Source organism: Elaeis guineensis, chromosome 7 (assembly GCF_000442705.2).
Source record: "Elaeis guineensis isolate ETL-2024a chromosome 7, EG11, whole genome shotgun sequence".
Classification (NCBI taxonomy): Eukaryota; Viridiplantae; Streptophyta; class Magnoliopsida; order Arecales; family Arecaceae; genus Elaeis; species Elaeis guineensis.
The window spans coordinates 77,673,238-77,686,328 of NC_025999.2; positions in this window are offsets into that span (position 1 = coordinate 77,673,238).

A 13,091-nucleotide genomic window follows, 5' to 3' on the forward strand; every position below is an offset into this window, starting at 1 on the left:
TTAAAAAGACTCTTTGTATCACATTCTAAATAAAAATTTATTGCATATTAGATATGCATGTTATATTTTAAATCTCTCTGTTCAATCTAACATGGGTATGGTTCAAAATATTATTATAAAAATTAAAAATATAATTTTTTTTATTCAAACTTCAAGAGCAAGACTTCATGAATTTAAATAAATATATATAGATCATAGTAAATATTTTAAAAAATTTAAACTTGATATAGTTACTCATTAGAACTCGACATATACAATGATATATGATGCATATCCATATAAAAATTTATTAAGTACATATATTAATGATCATAGATTAGATTTTATATTGACTGAGACTGATTGGAATAAAGATAAAATTTTAAAAAAAAATTAGTTAGTTTTTATAATGCCACCAAAATTCTTTCTGGTATTTAATATCTAATCTCTTGTTCATTTTTACAACAAGCATATCTTATTAGTCAAAAACTTACGCAGTATAGATATAATGATATTTTAGAGTCTATTATTTATGAAATAGAATATAAATGAAATGAATATTGGGATAGGATATGTCTTATGAATAACTTAGCTACTGTATTTAATCTACATATTAAATTAAATGATATTTTGATTTTACTTGATGCATATTATGAAAATATGAATCTAGATCCTGAACCTGCTAAAGCTGAAGTACACCAACTTCTTCATGATATTTATGTTTTATATAATAATAAGATTCATGGATCCAGTGCTTCTGGTTCGCAAACCTCCACCTTTTCTTCTAGTACTTTTCGTTCATCATCTATTTTCTCGTTCATTGCAGATAGGAGATATACACATGCTTTTTCAAGTTCATCTTCATCTTTATCTTTATCTTTAAGTAGTAAACTTAAATTTTATTTATGAAATAATCTTTAATCTGTATATGATAAAATCAAATAAAAAATCTTGATGTGTTAGTATGGTGAAAAAGTATCAAAAATCAATATCTTATAATATCCACCATTGCATGTGATATCTTAACTGTATCGATGTCCACAATAGCATCGAAATCTACTTTTAGTGTAGGTCGATGAGTCTGGATGAAAAAAAGAATAGAATGATCGATGAAACAATTGAAATGTTACTTTGCTTCAAAAATTGGTTGGATGCTAAAGTGAGACTTCAAGATAAAAGTAGACATAATACAAATTTCGATGATGACGACGACACAAACACTACCGATGATGCATGATGATCACTAAGATTTTTAATTATTAATTTTTTATATTTATAATTTTTTAATTTTATCTTTTAATTATTGAGGTGAGTCACCTCAATTTCTTCTTTCTTCCTTATTGTATTTAGAGGTCAGGCCTAGCCCCCTTCCTCCCTCCTTTGTACCATTTTGATTGATACTAATAAATCGATAGAGATCCATGTAAACCCCTACCATTACAAGATGATTTTTTTATAAAAAGATCTCACATCTATTTTTACAAAAAATATCTCCAAAAAAAAAACTCCCATGTGGGCCGTGCCGGGCTTGGACCTAGCCGGGCCGTGCCGGGCACGTGGGTAGTGTCGTGCCAGCCCAAGCCCATATAAGTCGTGTCGAGCCTAGGCTACGGGCCACAAACCCTCAACCCAACCCGGTCCTTCCCCTTCTAATAGGCCGTGCCTACCATGGCTCATTACTGTAGCCAATGGGCCGTGCCAGGCATGGTCCATTTCGTGCTGGGTTGGGCCATATAATGGGCGGCCCAATCCATTGTCCATGTCTAGCTAAAACAAAAGATAAAAACTATGAGAATACTCAAATTGAAAGCTACCCAAGGAATGGAGGTATGCACATGGTCATCCTAAAGAATAAATTATTGATGATCCATCACAAGGGGTAAGAACTCATGCATCCTTGAGAAATATTAATAATTATCTAGCATTTGTGTCTCATGTAGAACCTAAAATCATTGAAGAAGTTGAAAAAGATCCAAATTGGATGATTGTTATGCAAGAAAAATTAAATCAGTTTAAAAGAAACAAAGTATGAACACTTGTTAATAGACCTAATGATCATCCAACAATAGAAATTAAGTGGGTATTCAGAAATAAATTAGATAAAAATAGTGTAGTAATAAGAAATAAAGCAAGACTAGTAGCTAAAGATTACAATCAGGAAGAAGATATTGATTTTAATGAAACATATGCTCCTGTTGCTAGACTTAAAGCTATTAGACTATTACTTGCCTTTGCATATTTTATAAATTTTAAATTATATCAAATAGATACTAAAAGTATATTTTTGAATGAATTTATTTCAGAAGAAGTTTATGTTGAACAACCACCTAAATTTGAAGATCATAATTTTTCAAACCATATTTTTAAATTGTACAAAACTTCATATGGTTTGAAGCAAGCATCCCGTGCTTGGTACGAAAGATTAAATAAATTTTTAATTGAAAATGACTTTGCAAAAGAAAGTGTAGACACGACACTATTTTTGAAGGAAAAAAATAATGACTTGCTTGTTGTGTAAATTTATGTAGATGATATCATATTCGGTGCTACTGACAAATCTCTTTATCAAAAATTTTCTAAGCTAATACAAGGAGAGTTCAAGACGAGCTTAATGGGACACTACAACGAAAAGGGGGTTTAGCGACCATTTTTTGCCGATGCTTTTGGAAAGCGTCGGCAAGTTGCACTGACCTGCCGATGCTTTTAAAAAGCATCGTCGTTTAACGACGCTTAAAAGCGTCGTAAAACTATAGCAACGTCAACACCGACGCTTTTAGCAAAAGCATCGTTAAATAAAGTAAATGCCGACGCTTTTGTACCAGTATTTAACGACGCTAAAAAACGTCGTTAGGTTCGTTTAATACCCCCAATCTCCCGTGCCCTAATCTATCTCCCACCGCCCCTTTCCATCCTTTCCTCCGCCGACCCCATCTCTGCCACCGGTAGCGCAGCCGCCGTCCGCCGTTCTCGTTGCCTTCAAAGAAGGGGAAGTCGAGGAGCAGCAAGGCGGGGCTTATTTTCTCCGTCGGGAGGATCTCCCGCTTCCTCAAGAAGGGCAAGTGCGCGGACCGCGTGAGCGCCGGCACTCTGATCTTCCTCGCCACCGTCCTCGAGTACCTCTCCTCCGAGGTTGGTCCTTCTCCTCCCTTTTTCTCTTCGTCATTTAAGCTTTTGAGTTGCTGGCCGGCTTTCTTGCATATAGCTTGTTCTTGTTAGGGCCGATCTCGTTTCTTTTTTCTCAAATTTATTGTCCGTCATTGCTTTTCTTGTTTGTTTCTGGATTGTAGCATAATGTGTTGTGAATTTGTTCAAGAAATCATAGTTTTCTCTTATTACTGAGTTGTATCAGTTTGTCTGACACTCGTTATATTCGTAAGCAGTATCTTCTTGGTAATGTGAATTATAGTTTTCACCGGCCTGGTATTTTTTATAATTTCCATATCGAAAATTTACTAAATTTGGATACAAGTCTTCTAGTGGGATTGACTCAATCCTAAAATCATAAAAATATCCAATGTACAAATCAGCAAAATTAGAAAAATTAGGGATGATCGTGCATAGTTGGAATTTTATAAAACTGAGATTTTGCATGGTTGGAAATTTGCTGAATATGAGGAGATCTTATGCCCAAGTTTGATAGGTAATCAATAAAGTCTCTGTGTCCAGAAAAAAATTCTATATGCTGTAACTTCAGAAAAAATAATGGTAATGCTGTAACTTCAGAAAAAATAGCTTGGTAATGCCACAAGCTATTTGCTTAAACTTGCAGTATGATTCTCAAGAATTAACCAATTGTTAAGCATCTAAAAATGCAGTGGTCCCTTGATTAATTTGTGTCTGAATATTTTGGGTGATAAAATATTTTGAGCGGACAGAAGTCCTCAAAGAGTACAGGATGCATGGTTCTTATATCTTTACAGATGTCCATTATTAGACATTAGACTTTAATGTTCATTGAGCTTATAGGTGACATATTCAGCATCATCTATTCATATAGGAATTCACTATTAAAATAGTGTTCAGACTCTTTGGGCAGACGTGATCAAGTCTTGGAGCGACTTTAATTTTTGTCACTCTCACATGAGATGGCAATAGCGACTTCCTAATTAGAAGATTGCCGACAAGTTAAGCCAAAAGCTATTGAAAAATATTAAGTAGAGTTGAATAAACATAATTTTCTATGATTAGGTTAGCTACCTATTGCTTCCCCAACTAACATGCCTGTGGGATACTGGTGCACGGAAGTGTGGTTGGTGTCATCAGAGTTAGCTCGACCATTCATGAGGTGCCACATTGGACTGAAAGCTCGCACTGCAACTAGTTTTGGTGTTATAGTTTTCTACAGAATGTCTAATTTAAGTAATATAATTTGTTTCTATACCGAATGCATGTTTTGAGCATCTATTTTGCTAAAATGAAATATATATATATATATATATATATTGGCTTAAACATGCAACATTAAAGATGAAGTAGGTCATTTTTGTAAGTTTGTGGGGTGTGTTTTCAGAAATAGATGTGAATAAACTACTTTCTACGGTCTTTTATGAAAGTTTCATAAAGGGTGGATTTAGAAATACAATAAATTATGAGTGATCAAACGGTATTCAAGGTTTGTACCAAAAAATACTAATAATATCTAAGGTAAACTACAAAGGATATCACATTGTAAATGGTCATTTTAAATTAACTATAATTGAAGTATTGAAATATTTTTCATCTTAATAACTAATATAACTTAAGATTTCCTCAAAAGCAAAAATAAAACTTATTTATTTTAACTAGTAAGTTGTGTAAAATATGATGTCCTAATCAAGCACCTTACAAGATAAAAAGCTAATTAGCTTTAAATTTTGAACTTTCGCATGAGAATTAGGCCCATAAGACAACTTAGCATCTACCATGGACTCAATTTAAGGTGGAGGAAAGCTTTTTTATTTTGATTGTGATCATTTTTAGTTATTGATGTGACTACCCAAATCTAGTTTGTATGTCCTTATTTGACATGTATTTATGGTTGAAAGTGGCTTTGTTTGATTTGTATGGTCTAATGTTCACATACTACTGATCAGTCCAATCAAATGACACTTGTTTTTTTTTCCTTGTGGCTCTTAGCCTAATGCTAGCGAGATATCAAGCTTTCCATTTATCAGATTAGACTTCATTTTGTTGTGATTGAAAAGTTAAATATCTTTTCTGTTATATGGAGATTATGAGCATATGGTGCATAGTTTTCATACCTTTATTCAATGGAAACGTCTATCTTTATCTCATATCTTAATTATGAAGAAAATCCAATTATCATACCTTGCATTGTCACTTAGGGCCATTATAATATACCTTGCCTTACACAATTAGTTTCAATTTTTGGGAGTTATGTTTGCATCCTTAGTGTAGATCTTTATGATTTTTTTATTCATTTTGAGAGTTTCATAATTTCATTATATAAATTAAGCCGTTGAAAGTGCACACATATCATAATATATAAACATTGACAATAGCAAGTGGAGGATATGTTTTTATCATATTTTAGAAGCAATATAGCACAATTTACAAATTGTAATTTTTTTTTTTTTTATCACTGCACTATATGGATTATGTATTTATTTGTATAGTGTTGTCAATAATGTCCTCTTAACATATAATTAACTACAACTTTTTGAAAAGTACATTGGAAAAGTCAATTTGATCAAAAACTACTGATAGTTCCATAATAAATTTTTATTAGCTACATCAAATGCGCACTATTGTAATGCAAAAAAAGTTTTTATTAATCTAGATATTGTTTCCATAGCATTGTTTGCCAAGTATAAAAGAGCTAGCAATAATAGAATGCATTTCAAAGTGAGGTCCATAGACTAATTTAGTTTCAACAGTTTCTATATCATTGTGAAATATTCAAGTTGGTTGATAATCTCTCATTAAATTGTAGTATTAGTTGCAACTTTTTATCACAGAAATGGCTAGAGTTGAAATTTATCTAAATAATTTTAAAATACATTAATATAGAAATTTATCACAGAAATGGCTAGCAATAATTTTAAAATGCATGCTAAGTAGATTTTCATGGGTGTTTTTGTGATGGTTGTGAATTTCATGCCAGGCAATGTTAATTATGAATTAATTTTAAAAAAAATTACATTGCATAGAAATATAGACCCATCTTTTGATTAATGTACATATTCTATTGTATCCGTACATTTATTTATTTTTGTACGGATAAAAAATTATGTACATTGATCAATTGATTGTCCAGTATGGATAGTTTGGAAAATGTGAGTAATTCTATAGGTCATTACCATAATCAAATGGTATGCTGAGGGTTCGAAAAAATTTTGGATGGTATTTTTCTTTTGTTCTTCCTATATGGAAAAACTAAGGAAAAATGCTGTCGAAATTTTTTTCGGCTCTTGTTGCATATCATTTGATTTTTGTAATTGACCTATAGAATTAATATATTTTCTGAATGGGATAGGACCTTCTTTACCTATTAGTTGATGATAGCAAGCATTTACTATGTAAACTTTATCTAGCTGTTATTTTTTTGAATTTTATGAAATGACTGATATTTTTTACTCATTGCATTAATATAGATTGTATAATTTTTTTTATTTTTAGATAAATTACAAGTTTGATCATTTTTATCCTACAATGGACAAAATTGGATAAATAAATCAAGGAATAGTAAAGAATATTTAGATGGAGTTCATGACTTCATTAAATTTGGTATGGAGAAAAGTAGTTTGAATGGAAAGATTTTATGTCCATGTCGGAAATGTGTAAATAGTTCTTCTTTAGATCCACAAAATGTTGAAGAATATTTGGCATGGAATGGTTTTTTAAGAGGTTATACCGACTGAATTTTTCATGGAGAATCTATGTTGCCATCATCATGTAACCAACCCTTGACTCATTTTGGATCCACTAGCCTACAAGACAATTCTGCAAGAGATGATGATATAAGGGGTTTGATCACAGATGCTTTTGGATTTGGTGTTCAAAATTTAGGAGAATCCAGTAATATACAAGAAACAGTTGGGATGTTTGATGGATGTACGCATACGGAACGTATGCATGTTGAGGAACCTATACATACATCTAATGATGAGACAGCTCGTTATCACACCTTAATGAAAGATGCAGACGAAGAATTATATCCGGGTTGTACGAAATTTTCTAAGATTTCTTTTCTTGTACATTTATTTCATATAAAATATTTGAATGGATGGTCTGAAAAGAGTTTTACCATGCTGCTCAAGTTATTAAAGGATGCATTTCCAGAAAGCACTCGTTTACCACCATCGTATTATGAAGCCAAGAAAGTAGTAAAGAATTAGATCTTGGATACGAAAAGATTCATAGTTGTCCGAAAGATTGTATGTTATATCGGAGTGAAAACGCTAATCAAGAGTCATGCAATGTATGTGGATCTTCAAGATGGATAACACAAAAAGAAGATCGAGATGATGTACTGAATGAATTGGATGCAACGCGGAGTAAAAAAAAACGGCCAAGGTATTGCGTTACTTTCCTCTTATACCTAGATTGAAAAGGATTTATGCATCATCAAAAATAGCTTCATCAATGAGATGGCATGATGAAGGACGTACAAAGGATGGAATGTTGAGACATCCAGCAGATAGTCTTCAATGGAAAGCATTTGATGATAGGCATCCTGATTTTGCCTCTGATGTTCGCAGTGTTAGGTTTGGCTTAGCTTCTGATGGCTTCAATCCATTTCGGACCCTGAGTTCTACCTACAGCACTTGGCCAGTCGTTTTGATACCTTACAATTTGCCATCGTGGATGTGCATGAAACAATCATCACTTATCTTGTCAATGGTTATTCCAGGAGATAAGGGTCCAGGCAATGATATTGATATTTTTCTACAGCCTTTGATAGAGGAATTGAAACAGTTTGGGAGGGTGTTGATGATTTGATGCTTCCAACGGCCAAACATTTAAACTACGGGCAGCTTTGTTATGGACTATTAATGATTTTCCAGCATATGCCAATTTATCTTGCTGGAGTACAAAGGGACGGGTCGCATGTCCTTGTTGTGGAGATTGAACACATTCAATTTGGTTAAAATATGGAGGTAAATTTTGTTACATGGACATCGTCGATGGTTGGAAGCAAATCATCCGTTTCATTTCAGAAAGATTTGTTTGATGGTACTATAGAATTGGGATGTGCCCCTATTCCACCTTTGGAACTGATGTTCATAGACAAATGGATGGCATCAATTACAGCTATGGTAAGCACTCAAAGTCCTCTAAAAAAAGAGAAGGGATGATGTTGAAAGCTCAGTGCACGAAGGGTTACCAGAGGAAGTCAGTATCAGTACTATAGATGCAGAGGTGTTTCAAGATCCAGACAATTATTTCGAGGATGAAAATGAGGAAGACACACAGATAGCATCTACACAACAGCCCAGTAAATATTTATGGAAAAAATGAAGTATCTTTTTTGACTTACCTTATTGGAAACATAATTTTATTCGGCACAATCTTGATGTCATGCATATAGAGAAGAATGTTTGCGATAATTTACTTGGAACATTTTTAAATCTTGATGGAAAGAGCAAAGATAACATGAAGGCACGTCTTGATTTAAAAGAAATGGGTATCCGACAGGAACTTCATCCTAAAATGCTTGCTAATGATAGAATTTATGTGCCTCCTGCATGTTACACAATGTCTGCTCGAGAAAAGGATAATTTTTTGGAAGTTTTGAAAAGTATCAAGGTACCTGATGGATATGCATCAAATATTTCACGATGTGTGCATCTAAAGGATCGAAAACTTTCAAATCTTAAAAGTCATGATGGTCACATATTGATGCAAGATATTTTTTCAATAGCTTTAAGATCGTCATTGCCGAAACAAGTTGTTACAATTGTACTTCGATTATCGTCATTCTTTAAGGCATTATGTTCCAAAGTTATTGATCCTCGGGAACTTGATCAGTTAGAATCCGATATTGCAATTACACTTTGTCAGATGAAAAGATTTTTTCTCCTGGATTTTTCACTATTATGGTACATCTGCTCATTCACCTAGCTTCAGAAGTTAAAGTTGGTGGACCGGTACATTATAGATGGATGTATCCTATTGAGAGGTATTATTGCAAACCTTAAATCTTTTGATAATTTTATTAGAAACAACAGATACTGATATTTTAATAAATATTTAATTCTTGAAGGTATCTTGTGCGTCTTAAAGATTATGTGCGAAATAGAGCCTATCCCGAAGGCTCGATTGCTGAAACATATATTGCGGATGAATGTTTGACATTTTGTTCAAGATATCTTCAAGGTGTAGAGACTATTTTTAGTCGACCTCAACGGCATAATGACTTTGTGGAGAATGCAGAACTGTATAAGTTCTTAACTGCTGAAAAATTTTGGGAAGAGCTGAAAGTATTGTACTTGATCAAAAATCCTTAGCACAAGCACATCGTTATGTGTTACTTCATAGTGACATAATATCTGACCATTGCAGGTTAGTATATTTAAGGAATGACATCAAAATTTAAATTTTATATTAGATATAATGTTCTAAATGATATATTTATATTTTATGCAGTGAATTTTTAATTTATCAGAGACGAGCCAATCATAACATTCGTCCTAATGCAAGGATTGAACAGCGATGGTTGGTCGAGTTATTCCCTATGTGGCTTTCGAATCAGGTGTGATTTATATTTAATTATGAGATATATTAATTTTTGATACATATTTAATATCAGATAACTCAACTGCACTTCGTCATATCATTTTTTGTTAGGTATCAAAGATGATGGAGACAAATAATTCAGATGAACTAATAGCTCTTGCTCGAGGACCTAACAAGATTGTGAATAGATATAACGGTTTCATAATTAATGGCTTTAAATTTCATACTAGAGAACGGGAGAAATTTAGAAAAATACAGAATAGCGGTGTTATGTGGAAGCGGATGGAAAATCCTATTATGGTGCACTTAAAGATATCTATGAGTTGGATTATTATGAAAATTTAAAGTAGTACTGTTTAGATGTGATTGGATAGACATAAACTCACCAAGGGGTTTGAAACAAGATGCAAATGGATTTACACTTGTAAATTTTTCAAGGTTGATACACACTGGTGTGTTATTGAAGGATGACCCATTCATTTTTTCATCTCAAGCTCGTCAAGTATTTTATGTACAAGATGCAAAAGATAAAGATTGGTTTACTGTCATCAAAACAAAACCTAGAGACTTATATGATATGGAAACCAAGTGGAGGATGATGACGATGACACTTATACACAATGTATGCCCTACAATTTTGTGCCAGCTGATGATTTAAATGCTACGACGAGTTGGTTAGAACAGAATTTGAAGGAAACACTACTGCTTGATTGTTACTGGTAATAATTATTTATGATGTATATATTTTGCATTAATTATTGTGTTATTTTACTCCATATATTAACTGATTCTACCTTTTATTTATATAAATGCTAGGTGACATCATGCGTCGCAGGGGACGATATGCTGGTGTGCAGTTCCAGTTTTCACAGACAGAGGCCGGTACGTCTTCTTCAGCACAGCAGCCTGAGGCCAGTTCAGCTGCACAGCATTCTGAGCCCTGTCCTTCATCATCAGCACAGCACGATCCTCCTGTTCATCAGCCAGATGATGAGATACACGTGCAGGGTATATATTGTCTTTCATGTAATTTTATTTTTATTTTATTTTATGTATATTTATGATATAGTTACTTTTATGTATTTTTTGCAGACGGATCCGGGAGAGTACGCCCAGACGCGGACCCACAGTAGTACGAGATGTGTGGCAGATGCGTGAGGGCGAGAGGATTGTTGTGGAGTGCAATCAGCTAGGTCAGCCAATTAAGAAAGCTGCCTGCTTATTGACTTCATTTTTGGGACTGTTGCTCGGAGGCCTCAGCTATGTCCGTTGGGCTATGCAAAATGGAATGACATGCTTCCAACGTACAAAGTTGAGCTCCTCCGAGTTATAGAGGTAATGAATTGATGTTCATACTGTATATTAATTGTTAATCATTTATATAATTTATTTCATTTAACTTTTTTTTTATAGAGCAAGTTTGTTCTCCCTCCATCCACTCATGATTTTGTAATGAAGTCTCTCAACCGCAAATGAAAGAATATAGAGCACAATTGAAGAAGGACTATATGAGACAGGGTATGACAGAGGAGGAGGTTGCTAGGAATTGTCCTCCTGATGTACCCCCTCATCAGTGGATGGAGTTGGTTCATTATTGGTTCTCCGAGAGGGCACAGGTATATTATCTGCTTATTATCTTTTTTTCTAAATATTTATAAAAATATTGATTTTTATTATATATTATACATATAACAAGTTCTTTACTTTATTTTACAGACTTATTCTGCTATTGGTAGAGCTCACGAGAGCTCAGTCTTCCTCATACATCGGGGTCGAAGAGTTATGCACGACTCCGACAGGAGTTTGTATGTTCCTTAAAACTTTCATAATTAACTTTTAATTTTTATGTTGAAATATTTATATAACTAATATCATTATGTACGTGGATCATGTCTGTATCATGATACTCATATATTTTTTTAAATTATTATAACTGTTTGCTAAAATTAAAATATTTGTGTAGGTGATGAGCATGGAGGGAACCCGGACAAGTGGAGTTTTACCGGATGACTCATACTCATCAGGATGGTACTTTGTTCGAGATGAGTCGAGAGATTTATATGTACGCATTATTAATATTCTATTTTTCCAATGATTTAAATTTAATTTTGTTAGCTATTAATGTATAACTCTTGTTTTCAAAATAAATACAGGAGAGGCTACATCTCTCATTGCGGAGCGTGACGACGAGTCCGCAGCATCTACGCAGCAGAGCCGTATCGAGGCGAGGTGTTCACAGAGTTGATGGGACCAGAGCGCTACGGCCGAGTGAGGGTTATGGAGTAGGAGTCACCCCCACTCAGTTATCTGAGGTTAGTAGATATACGCAGCATGCTGCAGCAGATGCTCAGGATTCACGCGTTCGCAGACTCGAGGCGGAGATACAGGAGATTAGACAGAGTCGTGCCGCTGAGATGGAGGAGATGCGACAGAGCCGTGCCGAGATGCAGGCCATGAGGGGACAGATTGATCGCTTACATCTTTATTAGAGATGTATGGTCATCTCAGGTAAACACATATATTAAATATATATTTTTATTAATTTAATGATTTATATATTTTTATTTATAGATATGCAAATCATGCTTTTGATATGTTTCTTGTAGGCTCCTGGCACATCAGGCACCCGTCGAGACAGCGGCACGTCACGTGGAGACAACGACGACCATCCGCCTGCAGATTGATATTATTTTATTTTTATTGTATTTTATATTTATTTATATTACTCTTGATTGTAATGGACGATTAGTACTTTATTTTTATTTATATAAAATAATATCTTTTGGTTTGGTTAAATTTGCTATTTAAGTTTGCTTTTGGTGTGAATGGTGGTGATTGTACAGGTGTGAATGTGGTGATTGTACAGGTTTATGTTAATAATTGATATAATTTTGTACAGGAATGTATGTATTCTTTTTTTTTTGATAAAATCTGTATTTTTTTTTCTCTTAAAACCTTTAACGACGCTTATAAGCGTCGTTAAAATTAATTTTAACGACGCTTATAAGCGTCGTTAAAGACAAAAAAGCCGACGCTTCGAAAAGCGTCTTGGTAGAGTGCAGTCATTAACGACGCTAAAAAGCGCCGTTAAATTTTTTGCGACGCTTTAAAGCGTCGTTAAAATAATTTAACGACGCTTAAAAGCGTCGTTAAACAATTTAACGACGCTTATAAGCGTCGCAAAAAACCTAACAGCCGACGCTTCAAAAAGCGTCTTGGTAGAGTGGCGGACGCGTTGTCATTAACGACGCTAAAAAGCACCGTTAAAAGTTAATTTTACGATGCTTTAAAGCGTCGTTAAAAAATAACGACGCTTTTTAAAAAGCGTCGGCGCTTTTCGTCTCCACTCTTACATAGGCGACGCTTTGGCGACGCTTTTTGAAGCTCGTAAAGGATATTGGCGACGCTTATTATCGTAAAATAACCTTAATACG